General features: G+C 41.5%; 1 long non-coding RNA gene across 2 annotated transcripts; it reads left to right on the top strand.

Annotated features, from left to right (window-relative positions):
* Positions 1-513: 513 nt before the first annotated feature.
* Positions 514-11,344, top strand: LOC122462765. Of its 2 annotated transcripts, XR_006285513.1 has the most exons (3): positions 648-681; positions 1,176-1,390; positions 11,001-11,344. It is a non-coding gene; the product is annotated as an uncharacterized LOC122462765 (long non-coding RNA). The 2 variants fall into 2 exon arrangements; XR_006285512.1 differs by having other exon boundaries at positions 514-1,390.
* The last annotated feature ends 6,059 nt before the right edge of the window (positions 11,345-17,403 follow it).

Here is a 17,403-nt window from a genome sequence, read left to right as displayed (position 1 = left end):
GTCCATGGAGAGAATTATAGGTACTTTATATAGGCCAGATCCTGAAATCCTTACTCATGGCTTGATTATGCCTAGGCACAACTGTAATAAACAAGCAGCAGGCCTCCCAGAGCACCCGGTTTCCAGATGTATGCCCACTGCTATACTCCTTTTGGGGATTCAGCTTACTGCCAGCTCCACTGGCCAGTGCATGGAGGAGTAGAGCAATAGCCTTGGATAAACTCCAGCCTGCAGTATTTACTTAGTCCTTACTTAGGTTAATTCTCATTGATATCAACCTGTTAGAAAACCAAGGGGTTATAATTAGAGAAACGGGATCTAGAGATTTAGAACTTTCAGTTGGCTGGTTTGATACAGACTGCTGCTGCTGTTCATAAACTTGATTGTCAATAATACCTGACACCGTACACCTTTGAAGCACTGCAGAAATGTGAATTAATGTGGTAGTGACCAAACTGGTATCACCTGAGGTTTATTCAGTGAAATGAATTGTCATTCTCAGTCCTGTGTATACATAACAAATACCCTACAGTTGGCACTAATAGGAAGTCTCACTCAAGGCTAAGGACTGAATAGGCATTGGCCCAGATCCTCAAAAGGTATTTAGGTATCTAATTCCCATTGATTTCACCTAAATACTTTTGGGGAGCTGGGCCATTGACTACACTTTCACTGGTTCAAGTCAGCATCACAGACCCATTAGCAGTGCAGGCAAGGGGAAGCTTGTTGGGTTGCTGTTCCAGATCTACCAGTTCTGTAACTAAATAGCTAATTTCAGTCTCCAGATCAATCCCTGTTATACCTTTCCCCAGTGTTAAATCCACCCAAAAAAAAAAAACCAGAGTGGATTTTCTTTAAACCCTTAATATCCTAGTTGTAGATCTCTTACTCATTGGGGCGAGCACTGATTCACTCAAGTACTGCTATCTGTTGACTTCAGTGAGTCCCTTTTAGAAGTGTGTGCTCATGTGGCCTCATGATGGTAATCTTGGGCCTGGTCTTCTAGTTCTTACTCATTTAAAAACTCCCATTCAACCAGGTCGTGGGGATCTATATTGCTGCACCTAGCAAAGCTCAGAGGATGAAAAGGGGAAAACGGTGGCCCACAAAGGTGGCAGTAAAACTCTTTTGCAGCTTCCTAATCCTCAGCCCACTGTGCACTGTTTTGGCTATAGGGCACAGCTTTGTGCAACCTCAGTGCTCCTCTGTGTTGTATCACTGCAATGGCTCCCAAGAGGCTATTCCATCAGGTGGGGATCACTGGATACAGCAGTGCTCTAGCGACACCTCCTTTCCTTGGCCATATACCCCTGACACCTCAGATGGGGCTGGGATGGAGATTGGCATAAAACCAGCTCTGGAGATTCTCCTACGCTCTACATCTAGCCAGGTAAGTCAGCTTTTCTCCTGCTTTATGCTGACAGGGTAGAAGAAACCAAGCGTAAGAGATGCCAAGATTTGACCTATTCACTTTAGTGTAAAATGAAGCTTCTAGGTACAGGAATTCCACTATGGACAAAAATCAGAAGGTTAGGAACGTATTGGGCTAAGTGAATTCCCTGATGTAACTCCATTGACTGTAGTGGAATTAGAGGAGAGATGAACTTCGTCCCCCCCATTTTCATATCAGGTGAATAAATTGATTAGGATTTGGCTATATTTGTTATAACATGGGGTATTTATTGTATGAAGAGTTATGTCTTCTATTTCATATTTTATTCTGTGCTGGATATTAGTAACTAATACTGAAATGCTGCTGATTTTTAACTATCTATCTGTTTTACTTCTATGATTAATACAGAATGCATAGTTACTATTTGCTCTGGTCTGTATGGTGGCCTTATGCTCTGCATTTAATTTTAGTGTAAGTGGTAAAGTGCAAAACCTCTTTCTGAAATTCAAAAGAAAAGAAATGGGTCTTTTATGAAGCAAAAGATCAGTTCATTTATATTTGCAGGAAAAAGAGTTTATAGCCAATGTGTTCTGATTTTCTGATCTTATTGCTTAATAAGCAAGCTTTCTGTTTGGAAAATAAATCTCCATTGAACTTCCACTGAGAGGTTTTGCTTTTGAGAGATTGAATAAAAGTATAATTAACAACATTAAGCAAATAGCAAACATTGCATGTAAAGTTTGGACGTTGCTGAGTCTTCCAAAAAAATGAAACTTGAATGGAAATGTTTAAAAAAACAGCGTGCACTCCTGGGATTATCAAAGACATATTGCACCAACAGGAAATAGACAAGAGATACACATGACCTTTAAACAGAGTAGCTAGTTCTTCTTGGTTGACTTCAAAGGTTTCTGAAAGCAGGGGTGCAGTTAAGTTGTTTCAACTGACTTTCTTAATTCTGAGTTGTCTTTCTCTTCTGAATCCTGACATTATTAGTTAGATTGCTTTTCAGACGATGCAGAAGCACATTCTTACCTTGCACAAAAAAATTTGGACAAGTATTTTGAAAGGTTTTCAAATAAAGTAACAGCTCTGTTGCATAAAACAATTTCCTCAAAATTTCCAACTGCATCAGAAGTAGAACTTCCTCCTTCCCAGGTTAGGCATACTGATATCATTTAGAAAAAGATATGACAGATTTTTATCGCCTGCTATTTTAAAATATTTCCTTTCTGCTTGCTGTGCAGCTGTTCAAATCTTTCTCTCTCTCTCTCTCTCTCTCTCTCCCCCACACGCACACAACTGTTAAACTTACATGATTATGTTAAAGTTACATGGAATGCTTACTAGTTCATACAGTAAATCAGCTTTCAGTTCCAACTTGAATTGTTTTCTTTGTTCAGGCTGGATTAGACACTGATAGGTTATCTAGTTTAGTACTGTTCAGCTGATGCTTAATTGCATCTCACATTCAAATGTAGAAGAAAGTAAAATGACTGATTCATACAACTTCCATTTTAAAAAATCAGAACATATTATTCACATGCCACGGTTAAAAATTAACAAGTGATAGAACTGGACTTTTAACTCACTGGCAGACACTACATAGGCTTTAAGGTTGGAATATCTTGTCTTAATGATCTAGAATATGTCTATATGAAATATGTTCTTTGAAGCATGCTACCTATTATTATTATTATTTGATTTTATTTGCTTATTACAAGCATTAAGCATCATAATATCTGGGCAAATTGTATGCAGATAAATGTACTCTATAAAACAGGATTTGCAAATATTTGTTTGAATTTCAAAAAACTATTCTTTACATCCATGTTTGTACCTCCTTTTTATTTATTTGCAAATATTTCACATGAATGAGTTTTTATTCCCACAGATATTTGGGGGATGGGTATTTTTGTATTAATACCTATTCCTGCATGCTGCCAAGCCTATTCTGCATACATTATGTACTATGCATGATTTTCTACTTTCAAGTTCCAGTCATCCAATCAGGGAGCAGAGACAATGCCACATGACACGGAGGACAAATCACATACCACAATGAATAGTCAAAACAAAAAGCTGGTGAACAACCAATAGGCTGAAACTTGTTTGAAGAAACACTTGGTTCAGGTCTAGATTGTGATTTGGACTATGCATGAGCACAGGATTCTGGAGAGGGAGTAAGAACCACTCTAAGACCCCAGTGTAGCTTATTCAGACTGTGGGGTCAGGAGTAAGCAGCCACTGTGTCTCTGGAGGCGTGGGCTGGGGAAAGGGTTTTTTTGGTTTATCTATATCATAATATTTAGCACTTCATACCATAGTGATTTGTTTTCAAAATGTTCTATCAATATTAACTAACTCTGTTGGTATTGCCAGCCCCAACAAAATAACCCAATACACTTTGTGTTCTTTTTGTCTTTTGATGATTGGGCCTCTAGGCTGCACTCAGGTCATGTTTTCAAGCTTTTCTCTGTAACTATAAGAAACTTCAAATCTTTTAAACAATGAAAGTTGAGATTTTCACTGAATCGCAGGTTTCCTGCAGCTGGGGAAGGGGACAGCAACCTCCCCACCCCACCCAGCCAAATTTCACAAGATTGCAAAGTGCTAAGATTCTCACCTGCAAGAGACACCTGTCAGGGTTGGACCTTAAGCCTGACTGCACCTGTGTGCTACTGTAGATCAGCATTATTATCTTCCTTACTTTACAAGATGAGAAAACTGAGTCACAGAGTTAAGACTGGAATGCAGGAGTTTCTGGCTCACAATCCTATCCTCAGTCTCCTAGACTACACTAGACTGTCTGTTACTGTCTCTCTATAATTATATATAGAAATAATATTAGACAGTGGCACAAACCAAAACCCCTAATAGAGACTGAAACTGGAGCTGGATATGAATTTTGCAGATAGTTTTTATTCCTATGCTGAGCTGAAGCAATACCCTGAGTCTTGTGGCATCCAAAGTCTAGACAGAGGGCCAAGCAGGGAAATTGTTATCCTATGCTGAGCTTCTCTGAAATCTACTGAGCTCCCTCTCCATGGGTTTCTCACAGCCAGCACCTTGAGGGGATTATTCCTCCGAAACCACAGTCATAGGTGCTGTATAAAAATCTATAATGGACAGGGATAGGAAAGGGCCTAGGATGGTAGGACATCCCTATCCTCACATGCAAATAATTTTGGCATCTGGCAGGAGTAATCACATGGTGGGTAGCATGTGGGTCAGAATGTGGACCCACATCGATGCTAATTTTGCCATATTAAAGCCCAGTGCTACTCCCACTGAAATCCGTGTACTATGCCACGTGCTCATCTTCACTCAAAGATCAAAGAAGCTCTGGATTTAGTTCAGAAAGGTCCGCCCCCTCTCCCTTGCCCCCAAAAGTAATAATTAAGTCTTTTTTTTTTCCCAGTTGTGGTTGCCCAAATTTGCTGATCTCATGTAATTCCTAATTTGACGAGCTGGCTTTTGGGGCTATTTTTGTCATAACAAGTTTGAAACAGAACAGTCTGTCTTTAGGAGCCTTTAGGGGAGGAATGTTGGGACATTTCACACAACACAACAACAACACAGAGGAAGCTGGGCTTTGTCTCCATGAAAATAAGTGCTTACAAAGACTGCAAAACAACAGGAGGGGAAGCTGCCCTCTCTTTGTTCCAAACAATTGGCCAGGAGCATAAAAATAAAAGCACTTTGGGAATAAGAGATGAACTTGTTAAATAGAGATAAGTATTTGGCTTTGCATTTCAGAGGAATCCAGGAATCTTCCCTCTTCCTTTTCTTTCTTTAGCTAAATTATTTCCCCCTAAGATGTGCTTTATAGAGTCAGACTTTAGTTAGCAGGCCTAACTTGAATGCTCATATATTCCTTTTTATTTTTAAGCAGACAATGTTCTTTTCTGCAGAATGTGGTTTTTAAATAATTCTTTTGGCACAGCTGGAGCTGGCTGGAATCTTCCTTAATTTTTTTTTTTTTTTTTTTTTTAGTATTCCATCATTTGCCCTTTTGATAGGTTGGGTGTGCTTTAGTTCCATAGGGGAGCATGTTCCTGGTGGCCTCTTTAACTGAATGGGATATTTGCTATTGCTTTCAATCGAAGAGTAGTTTTTTACCAGGATAGGTGCATCTGTACTAGGGGCTGTACTGGTACAAATATTGTGTAGAGCAGGCCTGATTCCATCAAAGTCAATGGGTACTTTTTATTAAAAATGCAGTAGGGATCTCAGGATTCAGTACATAGGGCCAGATATATAGGAGGGGGAATGGTTGTCTCTAAGTCTCCTTTCCACTGCCCTGATCCTGGGGCCGGTCAGGGGCTGACTGCAGTAACCAGCAGGGGTGAAAGTAAGTTAGAGGACTTACTCCTATGCTGGAGTCCTGAGCAGGGGGCGTGGCCTTAACTGGAAGAGGCAGAGCCTTAAATCCCCGGGCCAAGGGCTTGGGGCTCCAGCTGCGGTAGTGGTGGCTGGGAGCCTGGAGCCCTTTAAATCACCCCCGAACTACCAGCTGCAGAGGTGGCTGGGAGCCCCGGGGCTCGGGGGCGATTTAAAGGACCCAGGGCTCCAGCTGCCGCTACCGCAGCAGAGCCCCAGGCCCTTTAAATCACTGAGGAGCCCTGGGGGCTCCTGACTTCCTCTGCTACCCCAGGGCTTCGGCAGCAGGGCTCCGGCAGGGATTTAAAGGCCCAGGCTGGTAGCGGTGGCTGGAGCTCCGGGGCCCTTTAAATCCCCACCAGAGCCCTGCCACTGCTACCCCAGGGCTTCAGCAGCAGGGCTCAGGTGAAGATTTAAAGGGCTTGGGGCTCCGGCAGCTGCTACCGCTCCGGCCCTTTAAATCCCCTCTGGAGCCCCGCCACCGCTACCCTAGGGCTTTAAATTGCCATCTGGGGAAGCCGGTCCCGGTACGGCGCATCGTCTCTTACTGGTATGCCGTACCAGGGTGTACTGGCTTGCTTTCACCGCTGGTAACAAGTAACTCATAGGATCCCTTACGATGCTGTAGTATTTGTAATACCAGTCCCTCAGGCATCTTTGCATGGGCTAGGGAGTACTGGAGCACAAAATTTCTGGAGGGGGTTGACTTTAATGAGAGCTGCATGTGCTCAGTACCTCTAAAAATCAGCTCTTTGCTGTCTGATTGTCCTGGAGGTTGCTCAGGAGGGCACCTACTACATTTCCGTAAGGTGTGGGAAACTAGGTATTGTTTCTTTTTTCGGAATAAGGGTAGAGTAAAAACATAGGGCTTGAGCATCCATTGGATTACTGTGCTGCCAAAGAGCATGAGTAGCGTTAGGGTCCCAGGAGGCACAGAGATTGTAATTGCCCTTGGCTCCTGCAAAAATCCCAGAATCTGCAGGATGGATTTGCAGCCTGTTTCATCTGGTAGCAAACCCCACCCCCTGATGGGACTGTTTGGGATGAGCTCATAAGGAGCTGATGATGCTTTCCTCATCCACAGCCCCTTTCCATGGGTTTTTCTGGGGAAAGAGGTGAACTGGCTTTGGGTGGGCAATGGGGGATCTATATGGTTTATCAACTACATGGATGGATGAAAAAAATGGTGCAAGAATGGAATAATAAGGGGGAGCAGGGAAAAGATGAAACTTTGGCATTCCTTTGTCACTTTCATAATAAAGAGCTACACAGATTTAATGAAAAAAGGAAAGGAGTACTTGTGGCACCTTAGAGACTAACAAATTTATTTGAGCATAAGGCATGCATCCCATGAAGAGAACTATAGCTCATGAAAGCTTACGCTCAAATAAATTTGTAAGTCTCTAAGGTGCCACAAGTACTCCTTTTCTTTTTGTGGATATAGACTAAGACGGCTGCTACTCTGAAACAGATTTATTGGTCACTGAACCAGAGAATTGACAAGTTGTTGCCTGGATGCGAGGTTGCAAAATGCAAAGTAACTCTCATTCAATATTTTTGCACAGTATTTTGTGCTTGAAAATGTGCCCAGTTTCTGTACAAGCTGTTCTAGTGAAAACAGGCCAATGTTTGACAGTTTACAAGAGAAAATGGGCCTATTTTTTGAGTGAAAGAGGCTTTTATATAAAAAATTTGAACAAACTCCCCCGCCTTTCTAAAGATTTGCAGTTGCTAACATTACAAATGACACACACTCTTGGTGCTACAAGACAACATGAAACAAAATGGCAAAAATATTGTGCTAAGTCCCCTGGAAAAAAAACAAAACAAAACCTTCACTCTTTGGCACAGCTTTAGTACTCTCAAGTTTATAATTGCAGGCTTCTGTGATTGTTTCTTCCGACATTGTTCCAGGGCATGTTAAAACTCATAAATCAAAGGCCATGATAGCTCCTGAAACTCATCGAAACTTCTACTTCCTTGCCACTGTTAAAAACAATTTTAGTCTTTTTAACTTGCAGGTAAATAACTTAGGACCTGATCCTTCATTCTTTACTCACCAAAAGCGTTCTGTTAAAGACAATAGGGCTACTGGCATGAGTCAAGTTTACCCATTCCCCACATTTAAGGCCGCTTTGGGTGGGAGGGACAGTTTGTGCTGGGCCACCATTTGAGAGCACCCCCCAACTCAAATGGAAATGCAAACCATCACATGGGGTCACAGAACCTCTCAGGATTAGCCCTTCTGCCTCTGCCCCTCCATCCCCATCTATGGAAGGTAGATGGGCCAGACCTGAGTTGGGCTGCATCCTTCTTTAGCCACTTGAAATGTGGAGAGGTGTGACTTTACTTCAGAGGAGGAGAGAATTTCACTGACTGGGTGAGTAAGGCTGGTAGCACCTGGCTCAAAGTACTTAGAACTGAGTGAATAGTTTACTACAAACAATGCCTGCATTGATTTAACTTCTGTCTCATTGAAGCATATTCATCTGGAGATCATGATTTCCTAGAATTTGTGTTAATTTGTATTTTACTAGGGTGGTGGGTTTTTTGGTATGTGTTTTTTAAATTTATGCTAAACAATGATACCAGCAGTAGCTATTTGATATTTCCACTCTCAGTGGTGACAGGTTAGCTCCCTTGCATTGTTGCCAACTCTTACAATTTTATCAAGAGTCACATAATATTTGGTGTTTTTCTCTTAAAGCCTCAGATCCTGGAGTCATGTGACTACCTGAGAATCTCAGTTTTCATTTTAAAAAATAACGTAAGTTTCTAGCCCTACTACTTGGGGAGGTGGGGGTAGAGATTAGAAAATGTGAACTACAAAGGCTCCTAAAATCAAAAGTAAATTAAAAAGATCCCACATTTATTTTATTTTGTTTTTATTTCATTATTTTTAAAGGCGCCCCCATGAATGTTAGGGGCCTGACTCATTATTTTTGAATGCTTAGAGTTTGTAGTACTGGAGATGAGTTACACAGTACATTTTCTGTTTCCTGATTGAGGGCCTGATCCAAAGCCCATTGAAATCAAGGGGAACCTTTCTGTTGACTTCAACGGGGACTTCAGTCAGGCTTCAGGCACTTAAGAAGCATTTAAATCCATGGGTGAAATCCCTGCTCTATTGAAGTACATAGGAAAGGTCCCATTGACTTCAATGTAGGCAGGATTCCAGCTGATGTGCTTTTCTGAATCAGGGTTTGAGTGCTTAAGTACTTATGAGAAAAACATTTTGAGCCAGTTTAAAACTGGGTGAAATCCTTGTTCATGGAACTTTAGAATTCACTTTCCCGAACAATTTGTGCCATTAACCCAGTCACATGTATTCTGAGAAAAGGGACACCAGAATGACCAAAGGGAATTCATTCAAAAATGTCAGCGAATATTAGCTCAACTTTTTTCTTTTTTTCTCTTTTTGCAGTTCTTGTATTTGTCTAGTGTTAATATCAACAATCAGGACCACATTTCAGCCGTAGCCGGGCCCTGCTACTACATCTGCTTCCTGCAGCATTTATTGTTTTCCATCCTTTTCAACTTAAATGTTTTCGGTGTAAATAAGGCATAATGCAATCAAAACCCACTATAAAAATCTTCAATAATATATAGATTTAAAACTCTAACTGATATTTAACAAGATAAATATTTCAGGGAATGATGTAGACGTTGTCTGTGCTCCATTTTGTTCTGGTTTGTATCACAAACAAAACATGATGAAGTTGTTGTTCTTTAAAACTAATTTCTTTTAATAACTAGAAGAAAATTACTCCTGTCAATTCCATGCTATTGTCAAGATTTGACACTTCTTGTAGCTTTTTTTGTGCGTATTTAAGTTTTAATCTTCCTGTTTTATTTGATGCCTAATCTGCTAGACACAGCTTTTTATTGATTGGTCATATTGTTGCTTGCAAAATTCATTGTTTGGCTACATCTGTTTTATGTATAAACTGTTAATTCTCCATAATTAACTCATTAAGAGACTGATTCTATGAGGTGCAGAGTGCCTTTAACTTATTGGGATGTGATGTAGAGTGACTAGATAGCAAGTGTGAAAAATTGGGACACTATTTTTTGTTGTTTTGTTTTGGGGCAGGGGTGTAGAGTTGCATATATGACATAGCCCCAGATATCAGGATGTCTGGTCACACTAATTTGATGGGGGGACACTATGCCTTGCAGGCAGCACTCAGCACTATGCAGGATTGAACCCTCATAGGGGGTCCATTACTATATATGAAATATTGTAATTGGGCTTATTGGAGTTTGAACCTAAAATCATAGGTAGACAGATGTGATTAATCATCTTTTAATTGATCCATGTGTGCTGTATTTAAAAGATTCAAGTGGTAACCTTGATCCAAGTGGCAACCTAATGCTATTACTGAGAGCAACGAGTTGATCATTTGAAAAGGCCCCCTGACCTCTCCCACCAATACAAATAAAAACAGAGGTTGTAACCTAATTTGGATTAAATAGATTTCATTTCTACGGGCGAGATGGCCAAACAGCAGGGCCATCCAAAAGCTGCACCTGTAAAATAATTTTTTGCATAAGTAATGAGTATAGGATTGGGCCTTCCCTGTGTACTCAGGAAACTGTGTCCACTCAATCCCACAGATCTGATAGCAAATTGTTTAATAGCCTGCCCACAGTGGCACTTGTATGTGTGGAAGGAATATGTGGAACTGGTATTTGGGGGTGATGTATGTATACTGTAATAGGCATTGATTTATTGATCGCTCTCAAAGTAAGGGCTCTAGGGGTGCCTTGAAGATGCAGCCGTACATTGTGAGTCAAGCCATGCTTACACTGCAGGGATTCTGAGAGGCATGCTGTTGCAGCATTGCACAATGCCTATAGGAACTTCCCTGAGAACTAACCTCATGAAATCTCTTGTGGGATCAGGGTTTGCCCATTTCCCCCATGTCACACCAATCAGGGTGGTTAGACCCCCCCCCCACTTGCTGACCTCAGGGGATGTGGTGGAATCAAGGACCCTGTGCAACCACCTGATATGCCATGTCACACTGGTATCAAAGATTTCCTGCACACTTCTCCACCGGGAATCCCTCGGCCATGGACAGAGTAGGTCTATAAAATGGATATGGAAGAAACATAAGCCTATTGACTCCCTCGGTAAGTTAGGTGGTGGTTTCCTATGGATTTGGTGGAGGGGAAAAAAATACAAAGTTCCTATATATCTCTGTCTTGCCTCTTCCCACAGCACAGGCTCCTGTACCTCAGGACAGGCTATGATGTGAGGTCCAGGGAAATGATTTTACAGAAGATTCCTTCCCTCATTCCATGCTGCCAAGGGTGGGAGGATCCACAGTAGAGGCTGAGGGGACTATTTGAATCATTGCTTTCTGGAAGATCGTAAAAGCTTCAGGAAAGTCTGAACTTCTGGTTTCCTTATCTTAGACTTGATTGGCTTGATCTGGGATCTCACTGAGGTGAACTGCTATCCACAATTATCCTGATGGCTGTTACACTGATGGCTAATATTTAGCAAGCAGATGAAGGATTGATCATGGGCATCTGTCCTAAAAATAATGGAACTTGATTCTTCACATCCTGTGGTTATGTCATTTTACATACATAGTGGATGAAGCATTGCTCTCTGTGATGTAATTCACATCTCATTATGTGGTGTTAACCTCAGAGTCTGAGATGAGCCATGGTGTAGCATGACACGGAGATATAGGATAGTCGGGCAATCGTAAATATGAATGGATTTAGCAGAATGGTCAGGGTCTGGGATTAGACATGCCCTGCTCATGGGGAACTGGAAGCCACTGTTTGTAATGGGAATAAGTAGTAACTTGTGGGAACACGCTTATGTTGTTTCCAGCTAATGCACATCACCACAGTGAGCACTGCATACCATAAACCTCTTTTGCATACTTAATGAATTGATGTCTGTACAATTTATCTTTTGGTTAATATAATACCACACTGGTGGGGAAGATATTCAGCCCACTAACTGATCAGACTTGCTATATGGTGTCAGGTGTAACATTCATATAGTATATATTACAGATAATGGGACAGGTCCTCAGCTGGTGTAAATCAGCTCCACTGAGTTCTAAGGAGCAACACTGATTTACACCAGCCCAATGAAATTAGACCGTTCAAGATAAAATATAGTCTTCTATAAAATAACACAGGGACACAGCAAAGCACAGTGGAAGCTGGAAGGAAAAGCATTTGCAGCTGGATTTTTCCAATGGACTTTAGTGTAGCCTTCATTAGGAACAAATGCAACCTTTTCCTTCACTTCCAGGGCTTCAGTGAACTTTGGATCAGGCTCCACAAACACAAGGAACCTTTTTTTTGTGTGCCCTGTACAAAGACCACAGTTGCTATTCCTGCACTCAGGAGAAGATCAAAATCCCCCTTCTGTGCACCCCAAAGGAGATGGGAGGGGCATAGAGTAGGCTTTTGGGCCCAGACTCAATTTGCAGTGGTGGCTGGGTACAGTGGCAGAGAACACTATCCTAGAAGTGCATCAGGAGAAGAGTAAGGGAAGAAGAGTAGGTATTAGCCAGGTGGAGAAGGGAAGGGCAGGAGGGATGGAGCTGAGGAGATCTGATGATGATGCTCTTGGCTCAGATTACAGGACTCTTAACAACAGGGAAAGGTACATCTTGCACATATCCCTAACCGCTCCCTCTCCTAAATACCACTCTGGCCCCAGGACTGGCAAAAGTGCTTTTTAAAGAAAAGCCATAAAGCCCTTAAAGTCTATCATAACACACACCTGATTGTAGATGAAAAGCCATGCATACACAACAGAGGCCACACTTTGAGAAATTGGCCTTTAATAGGGAGGTGATACCTGCTTTCATTTTTGAAAGCTAGGACCTGATCCAAATATGGTGCAACAGATGGAACTAGAGCAAAAAAGAGAGGAAGGACAGTTTGCAGGCTAGCTCTCAGAAGGGTGGCTCATCATGTCTGTCAGTGCAATAAACATTAATGCATTTTAATAAGATACAGGATTTGCAAATATGAGACAATGTGAGGTCACGGACTGTAGCTCGGTGCTGTACTGACCAATAGATAAAAAGCAATTTGTGTAAAATCAGAGGTTGTTGCTAAAAATTTATTCCACCAAACCATAACAGCGAACCCACAGCATCATTCAGGCTGGACTCTTATCACAGCTGTGATAAATGCTAAGATGTTCATCCTTACAAATATGAATATGACATTGGGCAGGATTTTCATATTTTCTGCAGTGTGTGGGGCGGATGGGTAGGTGGATTAGACACTCATCACTTGAATACACTTGACAGAATTGAAAAGTTACATTTTGAGTTACACAGGGAGTTGTGAGGTAGAGACAAAAACTAGTAATTCAGAATTGTACCAAGCATGTTTTTTTTATCAATATAAACTTGCTTTATACAAGAAGTAATAAATTTGTATATCAAGCATGCTTCACAAACATATGCAAGACCTTATAATATGCCCAGGAAGCTGGTAAATATATTTAGAGGGGAAACTGAGGCACGGGGATATTTAAAAAGGTCACCAACGTTACACACTAGTGTTAAAGTAAAAATATGGTTAAGAAGTCTTGATTGCCACTCCCCTCTCTCTCACCACTAGAAAACATTTACTCCCTACAGCCCCCCCCCCCAAAAATATACAAACAAAACATAGTCATGTGTGTTCAGATATTTATGCTGTACATAATCTTATATCTAACTTTTGTCTGTATGTCTCTATCCATACAGACATCCTGTCAGTAATATGTAAAGAAAAAATAACATATTACTGAGGAAAAAGTGTTCTCCTAGAGAAGACCATTTCCCTTGGTGATATTAACAAAACCTCTGAGTTCCTACCTGTAGTTTCAGCTCATTGCTTTTGCTAAGTACAGTATGTACTTAAATCCCAACACACAGAAATACGATTGAACAGTGCTCTTTTAGTTTATTTGCACTGAGCATACACAAAGTATGCAATTTACATCTAAAATTGTGGTTCCATAATTCTGCAACCTTGGTTGTTCAGACTGAAACTTATTAGGCCACATTTCATTAAGAAATTCTTTGTTTTTGAATATTTATAGTAGGAATTTTACTTATGTTTCAGCTCACTTCACTACATTCATATCAATTGATTCTTGAGGATGCATCCCTGCCACTAACGCTTAATCAGGCTTGGTAGGAGCTTCTTTAGTGGAAACAAAAGTATTTCAGGAATCTTAAACATTCAGTCTAGAGATACAGTAAAAGAGCTACTAATAACAGTGTGCTGTGCTAGGCATTTCCAGTGAAATAAAAAAACATGTTTATACTGAATGCAAGCAATGCATTTCCTTAGTAGCACAGCCTGAGATCTAGGTAGTGTTTTAAGTTCTTCATATGTTGCAGATCTTTACTAAATGTTGCATCACACTGTTATAAGAGCGTGCTTGTGTTAACTTGTTGTGTTTGAAAGCAAATTTGCAAGCAAGTGGAACTTGTATCCTTATGTGTCAATAAGTCCTTGTCACACTCACCAAAAAGCCCCCACTTTCCTATTTTCCCACCCCTTGGATGTGAAATTGCAGTAAATCAGTCAACAGCAGTGTTTCGCATATAAAGCAGAAAACTTCAAAGCAAAGCAACCTTCTTTCTCCACCTATGAAATTCCAGACCAGGCTCCTAAATTCAGTGAAATCTACTTGCCATTCTGCTTACCAGTCAGAGAACCTTGGAGATGCACAAGGATGCTGTCAGCTTTCTTTTCTTTTCTTAAAATGGACTGATTTAAAAAAAGGCATTTTGGATAAACCATCCTTTCGCTACTATGTGTGAGATCTTCAGCTGGTGTAAACCAATATGCTGTAGCTCCATCGAAGCCAACAGAACTACCCTGAATTACATCAGCTGAGGATTCAGCCCAAATGCTGTTTTTTGTTGTTGTTTTTAAACTTTCTTTTCAATGTTTTCAAGAAGAGATTTTTTTTTTCTTTTGCTCTTCTGCTGTTTTCTTTTGGCTGGCCTTGAGAGCAATATTAACTGTACTCAGGTCTCTGCGAACATGCTTATCTGCTACCTCATCTTCTTCAGTTTTACTGACACTATGTTCATTGGGAAACACTTTTGTGGTCTGGGGAAGTCAGTGAGGACATCATAACTTCAGTAGGGCTTTGAAGTATAGCTTCTCAATGGCTGGCTAGGCTAGTGTGGGTCACCATCACTCCAATTAACTCTGCAGTGAATTCCCCTTGGAGCTCATCTAAACTCAGAAAAGTTAAAGTGCATTAAACTCCTGTGTGGACATTCTCATTTGGAAGTAAAAGTGGCCTTAGTTTGCTGTGGCTTAATCTTCTTTGTGCTTTAACTTCACAGCTCTAGTTAATTTGTCATGACGTTCCTAAGTCACCCTGTACATGTAAATCAATATGAAGACGAGTAACAAAGTGGCAAACCAGATCCAGGAAGTGCAAGTAACCACTGATAAAACAGTGAAACTTACTGCACACAAAATGCTGTCACATGCAGATTTAAACAGAATGGAGAAGAATATTTGCAGTATTTTTGAAGCTATGTTGGTCCCAGGATATTTGAGCGACAAGGTGCATGAGGTAATAACTGACCAGCAAGTGGGATGCCAGCAACCACTTTCTCGCCGGGGGTGGCTTCACCTGTTTCACCGACTGGCGGTTCATCCACTGTGCCCAGCTCAACTGCGTCCTGCTTAAAGGAGCCATCTGCCACGGGAACCGAGACAAGTGTTGCAGGAAGTGTGGCTACTCCAACAAGACCCTGCCCCATGTCCTGTGCAGCTGCAAGCCCCACTCCAGACCCTGGCAGCTGCACCAGAATGCCATCCAGAACTGCCTGGTGAAAGCCATCGGGCTTGGGGAAGGTCGCCGTGAACTGCGCCATCCCCGGTACTGACAGCCAGTTGCGACCTGACGTGGTAGTCACCGAGGGGCCCAGAAAAAGATAATCCTCGTCGATGTCACGGTCTCCTTTGAGAACAGGAGACCGTGTTGGGGGGAGGGATAGCTCAGTGGTTTGAGCATTGGCCTGCTAAACTCAGGGTTGTGAGTTCAATCCTTGAGGGGGCCATTTAGGGATCGGGGGCAAAAATTGGGGATTGGTCCTGCTTTGAGCAGGGGATTGGACTAGATGACCTCCTGAGGTCCCTTCCAACCCTGATATTCTATGAACAGGACCCCGGCCTTCCGTGAAGCCCGAGCTCGTAAACTGGAAAAATACGTCCCCCTGACTGACACCCTGAGAGCAAAGGGCTACAAGGTGCAGATGGATGCCCTGATCGTCGGAGCCCTGGGTGCTTGGGACCCCTGCAACGAGCGTGTACTGCGGACCTGTGGGATCGGTCAATGCTACGCACAGCTCATGTGGCGCCTCATGGTCTTGGACACCATCCGATGATCCAGGGACATCTACATCGAACGCATCACCAGCCACTGACAGTACCAGGAGGTGTGAGCCAGTATGACATCATGCATCAACTATGAGAAAGGGACCGAGAGACTTTTTCCATTGGACCATATGAACTGGAACCATAAACTCACTGAACATTAAATCTCACCAAATGAGGGTAAATCCATCCACATCTTCGTATCCACTCATTATAGTCCACACCTGAACATAGCCATTATATGAACAACATACCCCCATATCTCAATGTCTGTACTTTGACCCCGTTAACCTTTTACCCCCAATCAGGGAGATTGCAGATTATGTATTCCTTACACCACCCAATCCTAAAACTAACTTCGCACCCCTTGATAATCTGTACTTTATTCCCTGATAACCAGAAACTTCTATGCTTAAACTCTGTACCATTTTCTTTTTATTTTAACATCATCTTAATAAAATTATTAAATCTGTTCTTATCTCCCTTTCACCAGCAGAAGTTGGTCCAATAAAAGAAGTTTTTGATCTTACACTTCATTTCTGTGTAAGCCTGAAAACTTGTCTTTCTTTTACCAGTAGAAGTTGGTCCAATAAAAGATATCGAGATACACAAGGTGAGGTAATAAAAATGGTGACAAAATGTCTCCCCCTCTCCTTCACCCCAGGAAAACATCTGCTTCTTGTCATAAATAAGTAAAACAAAAAAAGCCAATCCAAGGCAAAAATTCCCATCAAATGCAAACTCTTTTCATGAAAAAAACTGTCACCACTCCAAGTTTCCATTGAAAAATAGCATGATCGTGCCTAAAAGATAGAGATGTTAGATAAATATTGTTCCTTACTTCTCCTTCAATTATAATAATCTAACTTCACTGATTAATGATCATGAGTGATTTTTTCTCCCCTTGTAGTGTGTATAACAAGATTGTTAAGTAAACATATCGAAAGCACATGCAGTGAGCGTACATCTGTTATGCCTCATGTTTCTGAGGTACTACTAGTGACGTATGTAACTATGGACTTTATTTTTACATTGCATGGGGATTTACACAGCTCTGACTGTACTCTAAAGTCCTGTGTCAGCACTCGCTGAGCTCCGTGTACCCCACGGATGAGGCAGCCAATTCAAACAGCTGGGCAGGTATTTAGATACACAATACGACTTTTCTGTAGGATCTGACACACAACTCTTCAGAGATCAAGCAGATTTTGGATCCGGCCTATACAATCAAGGGAAAG

The sequence above is a fragment of the Chelonia mydas genome, chromosome 13, assembly GCF_015237465.2.
Source record: "Chelonia mydas isolate rCheMyd1 chromosome 13, rCheMyd1.pri.v2, whole genome shotgun sequence".
Taxonomy (NCBI): Eukaryota; Metazoa; Chordata; order Testudines; family Cheloniidae; genus Chelonia; species Chelonia mydas.
Note: the sequence above shows the minus strand (reverse complement) of the source record. Positions and strands in the feature narration are given on the sequence as shown.